Source organism: Heloderma suspectum, chromosome 4, assembly GCF_057233095.1.
Source record: "Heloderma suspectum isolate Gila_16-S chromosome 4, 16-S_ref, whole genome shotgun sequence".
In the NCBI taxonomy this organism is placed as follows: Eukaryota; Metazoa; Chordata; class Lepidosauria; order Squamata; family Helodermatidae; genus Heloderma; species Heloderma suspectum.
This window is the reverse complement of record NC_139461.1, coordinates 291,125,227-291,145,914: the sequence shown is the minus strand read 5'-3', so window position 1 is coordinate 291,145,914 and position 20,688 is coordinate 291,125,227.

Sequence of the window (20,688 nt, the reverse complement as noted above, 5' to 3'; positions counted from 1 at the left end):
AATAACTTTCCCCATTCTAAATTTCCCAATCCAGTCCTTGAAGCTTGATATACTCTAGATAGGCCCCTTCTAACCCTTGTTGTTCAGTTGTTAAGTCATGTCTGACTCTTTGTGACCATGGACCATAGCACACCAGGCCTTCCTGTCCTCCGCTCTCTCCCAGAGTGTGCTCAACTTCATATTCATTGCATCGGTGATGCTATCTAGCCATCTCATCCCCTGCCGTCCCCTTCTCCTTTTGCCTTCAATCTTCCCAGCATCAGGGTCTTTTCCAGGGAGTTTTCTCTTCGCATTTGGTGGCCAAAATCTTTGAGCTTCAGCGTCAGTATCTGTCCTTCCAATGAGCAGTCAGGGTTGATTTCCTTTAGGATTGACTGATTTGACCTCCTTGCAGTCCGGGGGACTCACTGATAATTCTCCCGGCAATCTTAATTCCGACCTGTGATTCATCCAACCCGGCATTTCTCATGATGTACTCTGCATATAGGTTAAATTAGCAGGGCAACAATATGCAGCCTTGTCGTACTCCTTTCCCAATTTTGAACCAATCAGTTGTTCCATGTCCGCTTCTTACTGTTGCTTCTTAACCCTTGTACAGGTTTCTCAGGAGACAGGTAAGGTGGTCTGGTACTCCCATCACTTTAAGAATTTGCCACAGTTTGTTCTGATCCACACAATCAAAGGCTTTAGCGTAGTCAATGAAGCAGAAATAGACGCTTTTCTGGAATTCTCTTGCTTTCTCCATGATCCAGCGAATGTTGGCGATTTGATCTCTAGTTCCTCTGCCTCTTCGGAACCCAGCTTGTACTTCCGGTAGTTCTCGGTTCACATACTGCTGAAGCCTAGCTTGTAGGATTTTGAGCATCACCTTGCTGGCATGTGAAATGAGCACAATTGTACGGTAGTTTGAACACTCTTTGGCATTGCCCTTCTTTGGAATTGGAATGTAAACTGACCTTTTCCAGTCTTGTGGCCACTGCGGAGTGTTCCAAATGTGTTGACATATTGAGTGCAGCACTTTAACAGCATCATTTCTTAGGATTTTAAATAGCTCAGCTGGAATACAGTCATCTCCGCTAGCTTTGTTGTTACTAATTCTTCCTAAGGCCCACTTGACTTCACTCTCTAGGATGTCCAGCTCAAGTTCAGTGACCGCACTATCATGGCTATCAGGGACATTCAGATCTTTCCTGTATAGTTCTTCTGAGTATTCTTTCCACCTCTTCTTAATCTCATCTGCTTCTGTTAGGTCCCTGCCTTCTTTGTCCTTTATCGTGCCTGTCTTTGCACAAAACATTCCCTTGATATCTCCGATTTCCTTGAAAAGATCTCTCGTCTTTCCCATTCTGTTGTTTTCCTCGATTTCTTTGCATTGTTCATTTAAGAAGGCCTTCTTGTCTCTCTTTGCTATTCCCTGGAACTCTGCATTCAGTTGGATATATCTTCTCCTTTCTCCCTTGCTTTTCGCTTCCCTTCTTTCCTCAGCTACTTGTAAAGCCTCATCAGACAGCCACTTTGATGTTTTGCATTTCTTTTTCTTTGGGATGGATTTCGTTGCTGCCTCCTGAACAATGTTACGGACCTCCGTCCATAGTTCCTCAGCCACTCTGTCTATCAGGTCTAATCCCTGAAATCTATTCCTCACCTCCACGGTATATTCATAAGGGATATGATTTAGGTCATACCTGAATGGTTTAGTGGTTTTCCCTACGTTCTTCAATTTCAGCCAAAATTTTGCAACAAGAAGCTCATGATCTGAGCCACAGTCAGCTCCAGGTCTTGTTTTTACTGACTGTATAGAGCTTCTCCATCTTTGGCTGCAAAGGACATAATCAATCTGATTTCGATATTGACCATCTGGTGATGTCCATGTGTAGAGTCGCCTCTTGTGCTGTTGGAAAAGAGTGTTTGCTATGATCAGCGTGTTCTCTTGGCAAAAGTCTATTAGCCTTTGTCCTGTTTCATTTTGTACACCAAGGCCATGCTTGCCTTTTATCCCAGTGATTTCTTGACTTCCTACTTTAGCATTCCAATCCCCTATGATGAAAAGGACGTCTTTTTTTGGTGTTAGTTCTAGAAGGTCTTCATAGAACTGATCAACCTCAGCTTCTTCGGCCTCAGTGGTTGGGGCACAGACTTGAATTACTGTGATGTTGAATGGTTTGCCTTGGATTCATACTGAGATCATTCTATCATTGTTGAGATTGTACCCCAGTACTGCTTTTCCCACCCTTTTGTTGACTATGAGTGCTACTCCATTTCTTCTAAGGGATTCTTGCCCACTGGAAGATGACGCTGGAAGATGAGCCCCTCAGGTCGGAAGGTGTCCAATATACTACTGGGGAAGAGCAGAGGGAATTTCCAAGTAGCGCCAGAAAGAGTGAAGCGGCTGGGCCAAAGCCGAAAGGACACTCAGCTGTGGATGTGTCTGGTGGTGAAAAGAAAGTCCGATGCTGTAAAGAACAATATTGTTTAGGAACCTGGAATGTAAGATCAATGAATCAAGGTAAGCTGGAGGTGGTCAAACATGAGATGGCAAGATTCACACCTTGCCCATGGTGTGAAAAGAGGTTTGGAAAAAACTGCAAAAGGCTGCAACATAGGGAGTTTAACAATTAAAAACTGACCATTGTGAAAGTTTGGTGCAGTGCTAGCTGATTTTATTTTTATTAATTTTAGATTAGTAAAGTCAGTATCTCATGAGCTACAGCTGCCCTTGAAACACATTGGAATAAATTATATACTCTTTTTCCTGCACAGCTGTTATCCTGATTTTTATTGGATAATGTTTTACAACTCTTTGATCTTGTTCTCTTTGCTTACCCCATCTCTTGCAAATGCACCTTGTTTTTACCCTTCTCTTGCAAAAGAGCAGATTTTGCTTTTATGCATGTACTCTCAAGACAGTAATAAAAGGAGAAATCAAAGTGAGCCACTGATCGTAGATACAGGCCTTCTCTTTGGATAACCACTTACCTGAGAGTAACTCTGTTTAATTTAATGGGACTTGTGTCTGAGTAGACATGCTTTATTATTGTTACTGTAATTCTAACATGCTAGAATCAAACTGAGTCACTTGAACAAGGGACCTAAGGTACAATCCTATGCATATTTAAACAGAAAAAAGCCCTACAACATAGCTGGTTGGAGAATTCTGGGACTTGTAGGTTTTTTTCTGTCTCAACATGTATAGGATTGTGCCCTTACAGTGTAATCCTATACCTGCCTACTCAGATGTAAGCCCCATAGAGTTAAGTGGTACTTACTTTCAGGTAATTGGGTACAGGATTGTAGCTTTAGAGCCATACTATCTTTAAAAAATGTTGGATTGTTGGAGAAACATGCTACTAATAAGTTATATGCCATATCCATATACATTATTGACTAACATTGTTGTTGTTGTTCAGTCGTTCAGTCGTGTCCAACTCTTCGTGACCCCATGGACCATAGCACGCCAGGCCTTCCTGTCCTGCGCTCTTTCCCGGAGCGTGCTCAAGTTCATATTCATTGCATCCGTGATGCTATCTAGCCATCTCATCCTCTGCCGTCCCCTTCTCCTTTTGCCTTCAGTCTTTCCCAGCATCAGGGTCTTTTCCAGGGAGTTTTCTCTTCGCATTAGGTGGCCAAAATATTGGAGCTTCAGCTTCATTATCTGTCCTTCCAATGAGCACTCAGGGTTGATTTCCTTTAGGATGGACTGATTTGACCTCCTTGCAGTCCAGGGGACTCGTAAGAGTCTTCTCCAGCACCACAGTTTGAAGGCATCCATTCTTCGGCGCTCAGCCTTCCTTATAGTCCAGCTCTCACAGCCATACATTACTACTGGGAAAACCATAGCTTTGATTAGACGGACCTTTGTCGGCAAGGTGATGTCTCTGCTTCTTACTATGCTGTCTAGGTTGGCCATAGCTTTCCTCCCAAGGAGCAAGCGTCTTTTAATTTCATGGCTACAGTCACCGTCTGCGGTGATCTTGGAGCCCAAGAAAGTAAAATCTGTCACTGCTTCCATTTCTTCCCCTTCTATATGCCAGGAAGTGATGGGGCCAGATGCCATGATCTTAGTTTTTTTAATGTTGAGTTTCAAACCAGCTTTTGCACTCTCCTCTTTCACCCTCAACAAGAGGCTCTTTAGATCCTCTTCGCTTTCTGCCATTAGGGTGGTATCGTCTGCATATCGGAGGTTGTTGATAATTCTCCCAGCAATCTTAATTCCGACCTCTGATTCATCCAACCCAGCATTTCTCATGATGTACTCTGCATATAAGTTAAATAAGCAGGGTGACAATATGCAGCCTTGTCGTACTCCTTTCCCAATTTTGAACCAATCGGTTGTTCCATGTCTGGTTCTTACTGTTGCTTCTTGACCCTCGTACAGGTTTCTCAGGAGACAGGTAAGGTGGTCTGGTACTCCCATCACTTTAAGAATTTGCCACAGTTTGTTCTGATCCACACAATCAAAGGCTTTAGCGTAGTCAATGAAGCAGAAATAGACGCTTTTCTGGAATTCTCTTGCTTTCTCCATGATCCAGCGAATGTTGGCGATTTGATCTCTAGTTCCTCTGCCTCTTCGAAACCCAGCTTGTACTTCCGGTAGTTCTCGGTTCGCATACTGCTGAAGCCTAGCTTGTAGGATTTTGAGCATCACCTTGCTGGCATGTGAAATGAGCGCAATTGTGTGGTAGTTTGAACACTCTTTGGCGTTGCCCTTCTTTGGAATTGGAATGTAAACTGACCTTTTCCAGTCTTGTGGCCACTGTTGAGTGTTCCAGATTTGTTGGCATATTGAATGCAGCACTTTAACAGCATCATCTTTTAGGATTTTAAATAGCTCGGCTGGAATACTGTCATCTCCGCTAGCTTTGTTGTTACTAATGCTTCCTAAGGCCCACTTGACTTCACTCTCGAGGATGTCCGGCTCAAGTTCAGTGACCGCACTATCATGGCTATCAGGGACATTCAGATCTTTCCTGTATAGTTCTTCTGTGTATTCTTGCCACCTCTTCTTAATCTCATCTGCTTCTGTTAGGTCCCTGCCTTCTTTGTCCTTTATCATGCCCGTCTTTGCACAAAACGTTCCCTTGAGATCTCCGATTTTCTTGAAGAGATCTCTCGTCTTTCCCATTCTGTTGTTTTCCTCGATTTCTTTGCATTGTTCATTTAAGAAGGCCTTCTTGTCTCTCCTTGCTATTCTCTGGAACTCTGCATTCAGTTGGGTATATCTTCCCCTTTCTCCCTTGCTTTTCGCTTCCCTTCTTTCGTGAGCTACTTGTAAAGCCTCATCAGACAGCCACTTTGCTTTCTTGCATTTCTTTTTCTTTGGGATGGATTGAGTTGCTGCCTCCTGAACAATGTTACGGACCTCCGTCCATAGTTCCTCAGGCACTCTGTCTATCAGGTCTAATCCCTGAAATCTATTCCTCACCTCCACTGTATATTCATCAGGGATATGATTTAGGTCATACCTGAATGGTTTAGTGGTTTTCCCGACGTTCTTCAATTTCAGCCAAAATTTTGCAAGAAGCAGCTCATGATCTGAGCCACAGTCAGCTCCAGGTCTTGTTTTTACTGACTGTATGGAGCTTCTCCATCTTTGGCTGCAAAGGACATAATCAATCTGATTTCGATATTGACCATCTGGTGATGTCCATGTGTAGAGTCGCCTCTTGTGCTGTTGGAAAAGAGTGTTTGCTATGATCAGCATGTTCTCTTGGCAAAACTCTATTAGCTTTTGTCCTGCTTCATTTTGTACACCAAGGCCATGCTTGCCTGTTATCCCAGTGATTTCTTGACTTCCTACTTTAGCATTCCAATCCCCTATGATGAAGAGGACATCTTTTTTTGGTGTTAGTTCTAGAAGGTGCTGTAGGTCTTCATAGAACCGATCAACCTCAGCTTCTTCGGCCTCAGTGGTTGGGGCATAGACTTGAATTACTGTGATGTTGAATGGTTTGCCTTGGATTCGTACTGAGATCATTCTATCATTTTTAAGATTGTACCCCAGTACTGCTTTTCCCACCCTTTTGTTGACTATGAGTGCTACTCCATTTCTTCTAAGGGATTCTTGCCCACAATAGTAGATATGATGGTCACCTGAATTAAATTCGCCCATGCCTGTCCATTTGAGTTCACTGATTCCCAAGATGTCGATGTTCAATCTTGCCATCTCATGTTTGACCACCTCCAGCTTACCTTGATTCATTGATCTGACATTCCAGGTTCCTAAACAATATTGTTCTTTACAGCATCGGATTTTCTTTTCACCACCAGACATATCCACAGCTGAGTGTCCTTTCGGGTTTGGCCCAGCCGCTTCACTCTTTCTGGCACTACTGGGAAATACCCTCTGCTCTTCCCCAGTAGCATATTGGACACCTTCCGACCTGAGGGGCTCATCTTCCGGCGTCATATCTTTTAGCCTTGTGATACGTTCCATGGGGTTTTCTTGGCAAGAATACTGGAGTGGGTTGCCATTTCCTTCTCCAGTGGACCACATTTTGTCAGAACTCTCTGCCATGACCTGTCCGTCTTGGGTGGCCCTGCACGGCATAGCTTATGGCTTCACTGAGTTACGCAAGCCCCTTCGCCACAACAAGGCAGTGATCCATGAAGGGGTGACTAACATTATCATATAAAATAATTAGTTGCATTGTCAAGTTCATTTTTTTTTAATTTTAAAAAAAAAGTATGAGCAGGTACAAAATCACAGATTGTGCAAAGCCAGAAACATTGCACACCTTCTAAAAAGAAACTTGCCAAGTAGAGTAGGGGAGACAGAACCATACACAGATGCCATCCTTGTTGGGGGTAGCAGTTTTTCATGCCTTCAATACTCCCCAACCAGCTTGGCTATGGTGAACGATCTGCTATGATTTGGAACTGTGTGGCCAAACAATTCAGCACATTGTCCTTTTTAACAGAGTTCTCCATTTTCACGGGGGCGGCAGGAGTCCTGTTATTCTCTTGTGAACATAAGAGCTGCCTGGCTCAGACCAAAAGTTCATCTAGTTTTCAACGGTGACCAATTACCTCTCATTTGTTTAGGTAACAGCCCTTCCCTGATTGTTTCTTCCCCGATTTTGAGGAGATTCTACAGGGCTGGAACACATTGATAGCCTGTGTGAATTAGGTCATACACACACACACACACATACACACGACTTTGAGGTTCGGGTTTGGGAGAAAAACACTACCTAGGAGTGACTCCACTGAATGCAATGAGACTTAGTTCTGAGTGAAGATGCGTAGGATGGTGCTGACATTGTTTTCTTTACTTTTCTTCAGTTTTACAAGATAATAATATCACTTTTGATTCTCCACCTCTGATTTCCCAAATACTATTTATTAGCAGCTGGTTGGAAGTATTAAACCATCTGCTCTTGCAAAAACTGGGTATCATTGAAAATAAATAGTTTGATCTGGGAAGTAAATTCATTCTGACTGCAACTTGTCTTGTTGTTACTGCTCCTACTAATAACATTACAGCTAGAGTATTACATCTGTCAGGAACCATAGTAATTGCTTGCAAACATAAAATATGGATTGAATTATTTAGCTCTTGAGCAATTTAAGGGCCAAAACAAACATTTCTTTAAATCCATATCTAGCATCTACATCTTTTTCATTTTTATTCTAGTGTAGGAGCAGGGCACCCAATCCAGCTCTTTAAAGACCCCCCCTATCCTCCACATTCATGACCATATCTGGATCGGGGGGGGCTGTACCTACTCTAGAGTAAAAATGGGGGGAGACATGGCTGCAAGCCCAAGTTCGGAATTTTAGAATTTTCTTTTTTCATGGGCTTTCCTTTCAGAAGATCTTTGCTTTTTTAGGAGCATGGAAAAGTTAGTCCAGAATACTATACTGCAGTATTTCTATTCCCACTGTTTGAATTATCACATTGATAAAATTATTCCATTCAGCGTAGTTATAGCATAACCATTATTTTGTTCGCATATTTATATGTTCAGTATCTCTGTATTTCTTAGGGCCTGTTTAAACTCAAGCTAGGCAAAATAACCCCCTCACACACACACACACGCTTTCACTGGTTCATATGCCAGTGAAATATGTCAACACATTTGGAACACTCAACAGTGGCCACAAGACTGGAAAACGTCAGTTTACATTCCAGTTCCAAAGAAGGGCAATGCCAAAGAGTGTTCAAACTACCGTACAATTGTGCTCATTTCACATGCCAGCAAGGTGATTCTCAAAATCCTACAAGCTAGGCTTCAGCAGTATGTGAACCGAGAACTACCGGAAGTACAAGCTGAGTTTCGAAGAGGCAGAGGAACTAGAGATCAAATCGCCAACATTCGCTGCATCATGGAGAAAGCAAGAGAATTCCAGAAAAAAGTCTTTTTCTGCTTCATTGACTACGCTAAAGCCTTTGATTGTGTGGATCACAACAAACTGTGGCAAATTCTGAAAGAGAAGGGAGTACCAGACCACCTTACCTGTCTCCTGAGAAACCTGTACGAGGGTCAAGAAGCAACAGTAAGAACCAGACATGGAACAACCGATTGGTTCAAAATTGGGAAAGGAGTACGACAAGCCTTCATATTGTCGCCCTGCTTATTTAACTTATATGCAGAGTACATCATGAAAAATGCTGGGTTGGATGAATCACAGGTTGGAATTAAGATTGCTGGGAGAATTATCAACAACCTCAGATACGCAGATGATACCACCCTAATGGCAGAAAGCGAAGAGGATCTAAAGAGCCTCTTGTTGAGGGTGAAAGAGGAGAGTGCAAAAGCTGGTTTGAAACTCAACATTAAAAAAACTAAGATCATGGCATCTGGCCCCATCACTTCCTGGCATATAGAAGGGGAAGAAATGGAAGCAGTGACAGATTTTATTTTCTTGGGCTCCAAGATCACCGCAGACGGTGACTGTAGCCATGAAATTAAAAGATGCTTGCTCCTTGGGAGGAAAGCTATGGCAAACCTGGACAGCATAGTAAGAAGCAGAGACATCACCTTGCCGACAGGTCCATCTAATCAAAGCTATGGTTTTCCCAGTAGCAATGTATGGCTGTGAGAGCTGGACTATAAGGAAGGCTGAGCGCCAAAGAACTGATGCTTTCCAACTGTGGTGCTGGAGAAGACTCTTACGAGTCCCCTGGACTGCAAGGAGGTCAAATCAGTCCATCCTAAAGGAAATCAACCCTGCCTGCTCATTGGAAGGACAGATACTGAAGCTGAAGCTCAAATATTTTGGCCACCTAATGCGAAGAAAAAACTCCCTGATGCTGGGAAAGATTGAAGGCAAAAGCCAAAAGGAGAAGGAGACGGCAGAGGATGAGATGGCTAGATAGCATCACCGATGCAATGAATATGAACTTGAGCACACTCCGGGAGAGAGTGGAGGACAGGAAGGCCTGGCGTGCTATGATCCATGGGGTCACGAAGAGTCAGACATGACTTATCGACTGAACAACAATAATAGAAATATTCATAACTTCTTTTAACTTGACAATGTGAAGAGACAACTTTTTCCCAGATTAGACCACTTTGGAATGAGATTCTCCTGTAGAACTAGAAAGAATATTCTTATTTGTCTTCTCGTTTTCTTATAATAAAAAATAAATAAAATGTATTAGACAACTAACACACACACACAAAGACATCATCGAATGGACCCGTAGCAATTCTTCTGGCCTATATCTAGTAGCTATCAGTGACATTCACCTGTAACTTCAAGGAGCAACATGTAGGTCATTAATATTTTCTTTGCAGACTGTACTGCTTCATATACCTCACTGGTTGCTTGAGAATATGGGCGGGGGGGTGATATGGTGATAGTTGTAAGATGTCTGGAATGACTGTAATTCTATTGCCATAAATTGGGTTGCATTGTCATTCACAAGTTTATTTAGAATGCCAAAGTGAACAAAGATTGTGTAACAATACCACAGTTGGTAATATCAGACAAGGGAGGTTTCTTGATGTTGCCAGAAACAGCTTGAGGCATCCAATTTGGATAATACTGTGGCTCCTGTCACTTCTGGGAGAAAGTCTTCTAGAGTTGGAAGTACATTTTTTCTCTGACTACAGGTTAATTCACCTTTTTTAGAGATCTAGACAGGTGCATATTTTTCCAATTTTTCTCAATGACTGGGACCACTGGTGTATACCACAATGTAAACTCCATGATTTTCTTAATCATGCCATGTTCCTTCATCATTTTCAGCTCATATGGGGGATTCTGTCAGGGGTTTGTACATTGTATGGTTTGGCATCAAATCTTTTTAAAAAAAATTGTATCTTTTAGTAGGCCCATGTCCCTAAAGACTCCTACAATTCCTCCCAGTCTGAGTAGATTATCCAGGTTATGACCTCATATCATATACATAGTGAATTCAAACTACTTCACTTTGTTGCTTGTTTGTGTAGTAAAACATCCAAGACAGTCCCTCTGGACTGTATAAAATAGTCTGTTTTATGCATAATTGACATCAGCTCTTGAATCTATTTTGAACTTAACTTTTGTCCCACAAACAATTATGTCATTCTCCAAGGAGGGTCAGTGTGTCTGCTGTGTTTGCTTCTTGCACGTCTGGATATGATGCATGATACTGAAATGCCCTACTTTTGAATTCTTCTAGGACTGTACTCCTCTAACTGACCAATCCCATCTAATGTTATGAACCTTTTCACTTCTTATGCATGCTGTCTCAAAGGCTGATCCTTTTTTCTTCTTTTTTTTTTGCCACGTGGCTGGACTGCTTTTTCTTAGCTTTCTTTTGTTCTGTTTTTGCTAAGACAAGAGGAGTGAATTTGCCCTTTTCAAAATGGTGGCTTCTGCTTCTAGTTCATTAGTTTTTTATGGATTACCTGTTCCTAGTCACTCCAGAGTTGTCTGTGCTCCCTGGTCTGGGTTTTTATAGACCCTGCATTGCTATCTCTATAGCTTTGTGAATGGTTAAGTCTTCCATTAAAGGCATTCTTTCAGGAAGTCCTTTGCCTAGAATTCCAAGCCCCGATTTATCTCTCCTCACTTTTTATCTGCAAACTCACAGTGCTCAAACTGTTCATACAAGACCCTACAAAATGACTCAACAGTTTCTCTGGGCATTGGGACAGTTTTAATATAAGTGCTGGCCCTCTCATAAACCACATTCTTCTTGGGGATGAAATGGACATCCAACCTGGCCAGAACACTGCTCTCATAGTTGCAGTTGTGGCCCTATTGCTGATTATTTTTCCTCAGAGCATAAAGGAGTGAACTTACTTGCACTATTCCTTCCTCCTTATGGAGTTTTGTGGTCAGGTGAAAGCTAGCAAATCTTTCTTTCCATTCAGGCCATGCTGCAGGAGTATTCATGCTGAAGGCTTCTGGTGCAAAGGAAACCATGACGTTTTCCTTGGGATTTATTTCTTTTTTAGGAATCTGTAGGTTTAAAACTTGACTTCAGATGCTATCTCCTGAAAGGCTTAGATGAAACACCTGTCAGGAAGCTAAATAAGAACTTTATTGTCTCCCTCTTAAACAAGAAAAGAATAACATCAGAAAACTCCTGACTCAACCCAAATACAACTAGGAGCTTTTCTACATGAGGCTGTTAATCCACTGCATCTACTTTCAATTTTGTTGCAGAATGGAATGTTAAAAAAAAAAAGGATGTTGTATGCAATATGTAGGGAAAACTACAACAGCCTTAAGAACAAGATTCCATAACCACAATCCTGTGATCCATACCAAAAAACTGGAGCAGCCTGTTGCAAGCTATTTCAACTCACCAGGGCCACATCTATATGGCACCGCTTTGACCCCCCACCCCGTCGCAACTGCACAGCAATGCGGCTTCGAGTCAGCATGCCCTATGATACTCTCGCGATGTACTGCGTGCTTCCCTTACAGACTCACTGTGCCCTTTTTTTGCCATTTTACTGAAATGTGCAGCTGTGCAGTCCCATGAGTGTGGGGGTACGACACTTCAGTGGCTGTTTTGTATTTGAGGGGCTCTGCTGTGTCTTTCTGTCCCTTTTTAGGTAAAAAGTGAGTGTTTTCTGCTCCTTCATTTCCGCACTGTCAGGTTGTCAGTTCCGCAGTCCGAGACTCTCATGATGGTTTGTACTCACAAGTGTGAATGCTACGTGCCTAGCCAATGCTCCGAAATGGTGGCCGAAGCGATATTGTTCCTTCCCTGAGACCATGCCCCTAGCGCTTGGGTACTGAGTCCACAACCATTGCGAAGATACAAAGCTGCAAAACTGTGCGAAAGTGTGATTACATTGATGAAAACACCCCTCAGTGCCTCTGTAACTGCGCAGCTGTGAAGGGATGGGGGGAGTAAAGTGGTGTCACAGAGTGACGCAGGCACTACTCACGCCTACAACATGTTCACTGTAAAATGCGAAGTCGGTTTGGGGAAGGAACAGATGGCCAGCAACTGCGGGGAAACCCGCAGCAATCCCTCAAAATCGCAGTAAAATGACACCTTGGAACTCTGCATTTTCAAGGCGTAAACCATGGATGGCTGTGAAGTCGCAACTACATCATCTGTCATGAGGGACATCAACTCACACCCGCCTCAGAGTAAAAGCCCAGTGTAGATGGGGCTCTGCACACAGTCTGTCTGATTTACAGTTGCTTCCAACGAAACAAAGACATTGACATGCTTGACAAAAGGGAAAATTTCTGGATCGACAGCCTCGGAACTCTTAGTCCAAATGACCTTAATCTGAATGACAATTCATAAGCATTATAGCACTTATACCTCTTTTTGTTCTCCTAAAGAATTTTCTTCTCCAGGCATTCGAAACTGCCATTCCTGGTATCCATTTAACAGCACAGCTACTGAAGAGGGTGAAAGCCGGAAAGTTTAGCTCAGAATATATATTTTTTAAATACTCTGTTGTTGGTCTTTCATACACACATACACACTTATATAGGGATGGTGGAGAATTCCACCACAGACTCCAATGAGGCCGGATTCTAAAGAATCCGGCCCCCGGAGTCCATGGCGGAACGGAACACTTACCTCCGCCTCCCCAGGGAATCCTCTTCAGCCAGATCCTCCAGTTCCAAATTGCCAGCAATACGGCCACCATGACGCATCGCTGGCTGAAGGGGACTGACTGCGGATGCAAATGGCGTCCAGGATGCATTTACCTCAAACTAAGACCTTTTCCATTTAGAGCTGCATTTACCTCAAACTAAGACCTTTACACCGTAAATGGCGTCCTGGATGCCATTTGCATCCACAGTCAGTCCCCTTCAGCCAGTGATACGGCATGGCGGCTGTATTGCTGGCATTTCGGAGCCAGCCAGCAGCCCCACGGAATTGTCGCAGAGCGGAACTGGCCAAAGAGGATTCCCAAAGGAGGAACGGATCACCTCCCCCCCGCGGGTGGATTCCCCACGGACCGGCAGGTAGGGAATCCACCCATCCCTACACTTATACGCTTTATATTAGTGCCATACCGAAAATTTTCCCCACAATATTTTCGACCATTCTCATTCAATTTGATAGAAAAGAAAATGCTTTCAAAAAGAAAATTAAAGGAGAAGAAATTTCAGAGAAATTCTCATGGGTTGCATTCAGGGTTCTTCTGCTTCCTTTACTTAGGAGGTGACTGAGGAGTGTCTATGTGCATCCTGTCTTTCACTGTACAATCAGTCTCTCTCTGCACATGCATTAGAGATTAGATCTATCCACAATCACCACTCGGAAATTTAACATTTAGAAAGTCCTGGGGAAATACAGAACCCTAGAGAGCATCACTGATGCAATGAATATGGACTTGAGCACACTCCGGGAGATTGCGCAGGACAGGAAGGCCTGGCGTGCTATGGTCCATGGGGTCACGAAGAGTCGGGCACGACTGAACGACTGAACAACAAAAGAATAACAACTAGAGCTGAGCCAACGTTTCTCAGAGGATATTTTTCTCACAAAACTCATGGGATTTTTTTCTTTTTCTTACCCCTTCCCCTAGAAAGACCACTTTGCAGAATTTCCCCAAATTTTCTTCCCCATATTTTGGTGGGGTTTGCCTTCCTTCCCCCTCCCCCAGGCCCTGGAGCATTGCTAGGCATGGAGTATTGTGAAGAATGCAAAATGGGGTCCAGGCTGCCAACACATTTGCCACTGTTGCTGCTTGCAGTGGCCATGCAAAAAAACCCAAACCCCCAAGGGGAAAAAAAGAAAGAAAGAAGCTGTATGTCAGGAGGTTGCCCCTGCTGCCTTCTGAAATCCTCAGGTAGCCAGAATCAACATGCAGACAATAGGGCTCTTTTCTAAAGCTTTATTTCCATTCAACCTAATGACGCTTACAGATGCTAATTGCTTGCTCCTACCAGTGAGACTTAAGAGAGCTGCCTACTCGGGGGTTCTAGCCTTAGGAATCAGTTGATCTCCATTTGGAGGGTAAGGTGGGAAACCTCTGAACTTATGGGCTAGGAGGAGTCCATCCCTTTCCCATGGGGCATCAGGGCACTGCTGTTGCCATCGTGCCAAGCGGGCTTAGCGCCTCCTCTCAGCACCCGCCATCTCATGCTTGAGGGTGCACCAGCACCTAGCATCCAGAAACTGCTGTTGTGCCTCCCTCTCCCTGCCAGGGTCACCAGCACTCTCAGGAATGTGTACCGGGAGGGGGTCTCCCCCCGGCTGCTCCTCTGAACAGTGTGCGGGTTCCTCTGCCATGGTTTCTGTCTCTTCCTCAGAATCAGAACTGCTTTGGGGATCTCTGGGCTCTGATCCAATCCTGACACTGTGCTCTGATCCTTGCCAGTGGTGAGCCCGACCTGTGAGAAATTGTTGGAGAATTTCTCCTTCTACTGGAGAAGTTCAGTGAAATTCTCCTCCCAGTTTCTCTGCCCACAAATAGAATGGAGAATTTCAAGAGGTCATTTGTGCACAACTCTACTTTATATATCTCAGTGTGCAGTGCAGTTACTCTTTTGTCTCCGTACTCATGCTGCCAGAACAGACCTTCTATATACAAAGCATGTGCTCTGTGACTGAGCTATGGGCCCTCTTGGGGCTGGTCCCTCTAGAATTCCCTTTTTTAAAAGAGAACTGGGTAGTGGTGAATAGGTTGTCTCCCTGCCTGGTCACCCATTTAAGATCTACTGTGGGCTTGAGTTCTGCTGAGCATTTTATGTGGTGACACTTCTCCCACACAACTGTCTCCATCCCCTGGAGCCTGGACCACTTCCAGACTCCTCCATATAGTGCCACTGGAAAATAAGAATATGGAATTAGAATTACCTGTTGTCTGTATCATCCAAACCCATAGTTCCACCTTCTTCCTCTGGAGGGTGCTGGTTTGTATCATCCAAACCGTAGTTCCACCTTCTTCCTCTGGAGGGTGCTGGTTTATATCATCCAAACCCGTAGTTCCACCTTCTTCCTCTGGAGGGTGCTGGTTTGTATCATCCAAACCCGTAGTTCCACCTACTTCCTCTGGAGGGTGCTGGTTTGTATCATCCAAACCGTAGTTCCACCTTCTTCCTCTGGAGGGTGCTGGTTTGTATCATCCAAACCCGTAGTTCCACCTTCTTCCTCTGGAGGGTGCTGGTTTGTATCATCCAAACTGTAGTTCCACCTTCTTCCTCTGGAGGGTGCTGGTTTGTATCATCCAAACCCGTAGTTCCACCTTCTTCCTCTGGAGGGTGCTGGTTTGCATCATCCAAACCGTAGTTCCACCTTCTTCCTCTGGAGGGTGCTGGTTTGTATCATCCAAACCAGAAGTTCCACCTTCTTCCTCTGAAGGGTGCTGGTTTGTATCATCCAAACCTGTAGTTCCACCTTCTTCCTCTAGAGGATGCTGGCTCCCATTTCTTCCCATTTACAGCAAAACTGCTAAGGAGGAGGGAACTTGAAGTTAATGATTCACTCAGCAGATGCCATTTTGGACCAGGCTATAAAACAAAAATAAACATTGCTCTGTCCCTCTCAGGGAGCAAACAATGATGGATTACGTTAAAATAAAGCAAAGAAAAAATATTTTTAAAAAATCAATCTCCTGAATTAAAAATTATGCTAATATTTTAATTGACATATTGCATGTCAGCAGGAGTTAAAATGAAATCATCTATCTTCCTAGATATTCAATCATTTATATGTTGCCAGAAAACTATTCTTGCTTTTTAAATGAGGGGAGTGTTGTTGTTGTTCCTGGGTCATATACAGAATCTGCCAATCCCATCATGAATAATATAACTCTATTATAAATACAGTGGAGAAAATTGAATTTATATTCATGAGATTGAGAGGGTTTCATAATTCACAGCTAGTGAGTTATTAGGCCTTGCTTATGGAGCAGACAAAACCCCCAAAATGTCACGAGCTTGAATCATCTAGAGCAGTCATCTTCAACCTTTCCAAATCCAGGACCCTCCTTTCAACCCAGCATGAAACATGAGATTCATTTTTAACGTCTTGAACCTGTCCATACATCTTTGTCCTCTTCTCTCTCTAGTGCAGGGGTGGGGAACCTCAAGCCCATCTGGCCCTCCTGGTGTTCCCCAGAAGGCCACACCCCTTCCAGTGGCCCCACCCCTTTCCCCAAGCCACCAATTATTTGGTGGTTTCCCAGCTTTTGTGCAGTTTTTACCACATCCTCAAAGGCCAAAATGCCTCTTCTAAGGCTTAGTTACCGGCAATAGAGGTTTAAAGCTAAAATATTGTAATTTTTAGAATAGGGATTCTGGAGAAATTTGAGACAGACTAAAACCAGCTCAGATTTCTAAGAATCTGAACTGCAGAATCCTCTGCAGAGTGACCCCCTCAGGCCACATGGAGTCCATGGACTTTTTGATTATTTTTTTACTTTCCCAAAATTTATGCATATTTTTTGTAGGAAAATATGCACGTTTCTGCCGAGGGAAAGTTGAATGGAATAGGGGACAATATGCTAAACGTTACGTACGAAGGTAAATTATGTAAATTGTTATGAAACGTCTTAAGTAATTATTTGTGTATTTTTCTGCATGAGGAAAAAAAGTAATTCACATCTGTCTGTGACAGGATGATGGAACAAAAGGCGCCTGACAATCTGCGAAACACAGAAGGAGCAGATCTTACACCATACAGCCCTGTTGTTGTTGTTCAATCGTTAAGTCATGTCCGACTCTTCGTGACCCCATGGACCATAGCATGCCAGGCCTTCCTGTCCTCCGCTCTCTCCCGGAGTGTGCTCAAGACAAGTTCATATTCATTGCATCGGTGATGCTATCTAGCCATCTCATTCTCTGCCATCCCCGTCTCATTTTGCCTTCAATCTTTCCAGTGAGGTTTCTCTTCACATTAGGTGGCCACAATATTTGAGCTTCAGCTTCAGTATCTGTCCTTCCAATGAGCAGGCAGGGTTGATTTCCTTTAGGATTGACTGATCTGACCTCCTTGCAGTCCAGGGGACTCGTAATAGTCTTCTCCAGCACCACAGTTTGAAAGCATCAATTCTTTGGCGCTCAGCCTTCCTTATAGTCCAGCTCTCACAGCCATACGTTACTACTGGGAAAACTATAGCTTTGATTACACGAACCTTTGTCGGCAAGGTGATGTCTCTGCTTCTTACTATTCTGTCCAGGTTTGCCATAGCTTTCCTCCCAAGGAGCAAGCATCTTTTAATTTCATGAGTACAGTCACCGTCTGCGGTGATCTTGGAGCCCAAGAAAATAAAATCTGTCACTGCTTCCATTTCTTCCCCTTCTATATGCCAGGAAGTGATGGGGCCAGATGCCATGATCTTAGTTTTTTTAATGTTGAGTTTCAAACCAGCTTTTGCACTCTCCACTTTCACCCTCAACAAGAGGCTCTTTAGATCCTCTTCGCTTTCTGCCATTAGGGTGGTATCATCTGCGTATCTGAGGTTGTTGATAATTCTCCCAGCAATCTTAATTCCGACCTGTGATTCATCCAACCTGGCGTTTCTCATGATGTACTCTGCATATAAGTTAAATAAACAGGGCGACAATATGCAGCCTTGTCGTACTCCTTTCCCAATTTTGAACCAATCAGTTGTTCCATGTCTGCTTCTTACTGTTGCTTCTTGACCCTTGTACAGGTTTCTCAGGAGACAGGTAAGGTGGTTTGGTACTCCCATCTCTTTCAGAATTTGCCACAGTTTGTTGTGATGCACACAATCAAAGGCTTTAGCGTAGGCAATGAAGCAGATATAGAGGTTTTCTGGAATTCTCTTGCTTTCTCCATGATGCAGCGAATGTTGGCGATTTGATCTCTAGTTCCTCTGCCTCTTCGAAACCCAGCTTGTACTTCCGGTAGTTCTCGGTTCACATACTGCTGAAGCCTAGCTTGTAGGATTTTGAGCATCACCTTGCTGGCATGTGAAATGAGCACAATTGTACGGTAGTTTGAACACTCTTTGGCATTGCCCTTCTTTGGAACTGGAATGTAAACTGACGTTTTCCAGTCTCGTGGCCACTGTTGAGTGTTCCAAATTTGTTGGCATATTGAGTGCAGCACTTTAACAGCATCATCTTTTAGGATTTTAAATAGCTCAGCTGGAATACTGTCATCTCCACTAGCTTTGTTGTTACTAATGCTTCCTAAGGCCCACTTGACTTCACTCTCTAGGATGTCCGGCTCAAGTTCAGTGACCGCACTATCATGGCTATCAGGGACATTCAGATCTTTCCTGTATAGTTCTTCTGTGTATTCTTGCCACCTCTTCTTAATCTCATCTGCTTCTGTTAGGTCCCTGCCTTCTTTGTCCTTTATCATGCCCGTCTTTGCACAAAACGTTCCCTTGATATCTCTGATTTTCTTGAAGAGATCTCTCGTCTTTCCCATTCTGTTGTTTTCCTTGATTTCTTTGCATTGTTCATTTAAGAAGGCCTTCTTGTCTCTCCTTGCTATTTTCTGGAACTCTGCATTCAGTTGGATATATCTTCCCCTTTCTCCCTTGCTTTTCACTTCCCTTCTTTCCTCAGCTACTTGTAAAGCCTCATCAGACAGCCACTTTGCTTTCTTGCATTTCTCTTTCTTTGGGATGGATTGAGTTGCTGCCTCCTGAACAATGTTACGGACCTCCGTCCATAGTTCCTCAGCCACTCTGTCTATCAGGTCCAATCCCTTAAATCTATTCCTCACCTCCAGTGTATATTCATAAGGGATATGATTTAGGTCATACCTGAATGGTTTAGTAGTTTTCCCTACGTACATCTCTAGTTTAGAGTAAGTACCACCTCCAGCCAAAAGGTGATGCTGTTCTGTTTATTACTTAACTATGGTTCTTTGTCTTGTATCTTGTCGTTAGCCCTTCAGAATTTTCTAGAAGCCTCCTGGACAGCTGTGTGCTGTTGAGTAGCTTGCAGTGAACAAATAAACTATATTCAATACAGCAAGTATTACAACTGATGGCAGCGGCTTCAAGATGGCAAAAGCATTATTGCCTGAGAAGACATTTACTGGTCATTTGGATGACCTTGGAATCAGTGAGTACTTGACTAATTTTGAACTTTTGGTGTCAGTCAGTGAATGGACTGATCAGAAGGCAGCCCAGTATCTAGCTGCATTTTTGGAGGGACATGCCAAAGCCTTCTACCAGCAGCTTCTCTGTGCAGAGCGTGGCTCCTACAAGCAGCTCTAAACAGTGACAGAAGCATTATGACAAAGGAGGCCTGGCTCTTTTCAAATACAGACGGGAATGGCAGAGGAGAAGGAGGAAGGAGCGGGAACCTTTGCATACTTATTTATCTGAACTCAGAAGGCTGTTTGGTAAAGCTTTTCCTGCTCCTCCCTGCTAAACAGAAAGCCTAAATGAAGCACAATCTACTGAGACAAATCTGGAACCTCAAGTTCCAGAGGCAAGGCAAAGGGGAGCCTGTGGGCAGTGGCAAGCCATGAAAGAATCCTGTGTGAAAACCCGGTTCATAAATGGATTAACAGGGGAGCTTCATAATCTTCTGGTAAAAGAAGATGCCGTGTTGGATGAGTCCATGGAATATACTGTATGCAGGGTACAGAGTGTGGAAGCAGAAATGAGCGTTTCCCTCAAGGTATCTGCTATTAATTTTGAGTTTCCAAGTGATTCTGTTATGTCATCAGCAGCACTATAGGAACAGATTTCTACTGAAGTAGCTAAGCAGTTAGAGGAGGCTCAAGTACAGGCCACTCATAAGTGGCCCAGGAGTCTGAAGAAGGAGACTGTTTCCTGTAGGGGTCCGAAACCTAATGACATTTGCAGACAATGTAGAGGGAAAGGTCATTGGAGGTGGAGCTGCCCAAGGAGAGGAAAAGTTGCTGATGTAGAAGGACCACCATCAGTAACAATAAGAATGGCCCAGATAAATCGTCACCGGGGAACTTGCTATTTTGTGAAGGGAGAAGTAGATGGCTGGAAAACCAGTATGCTGTCGGATTCAGGTTCTGAAGTAAGCCTCATTCAAGCTGAACGCCATTCACTGAAAGGAAAGGAAACCCAAACAGCTGAGATTAATCTTGTGACTATTAATAACCAGCCTCTGGCAATGAGGGGGCAAATTCAGCTTCCAGTGAAGTTGGGATCTCTGCTTACTAAATGGGCTTTAATTTTGACTTCTAATATTTCTAGTAATATTGTTCTTGGGGTAGATTTCATTCAGGGACACCACAAGCATACTTGGAATGTAAATAAAACACATTTGGCCTTGGATAATATTCACATTCCTCTGATGAATATGTGGACTATGAAATCAAAATGGGAAGGGCTTCATGATGTGGGAAAGCCTATG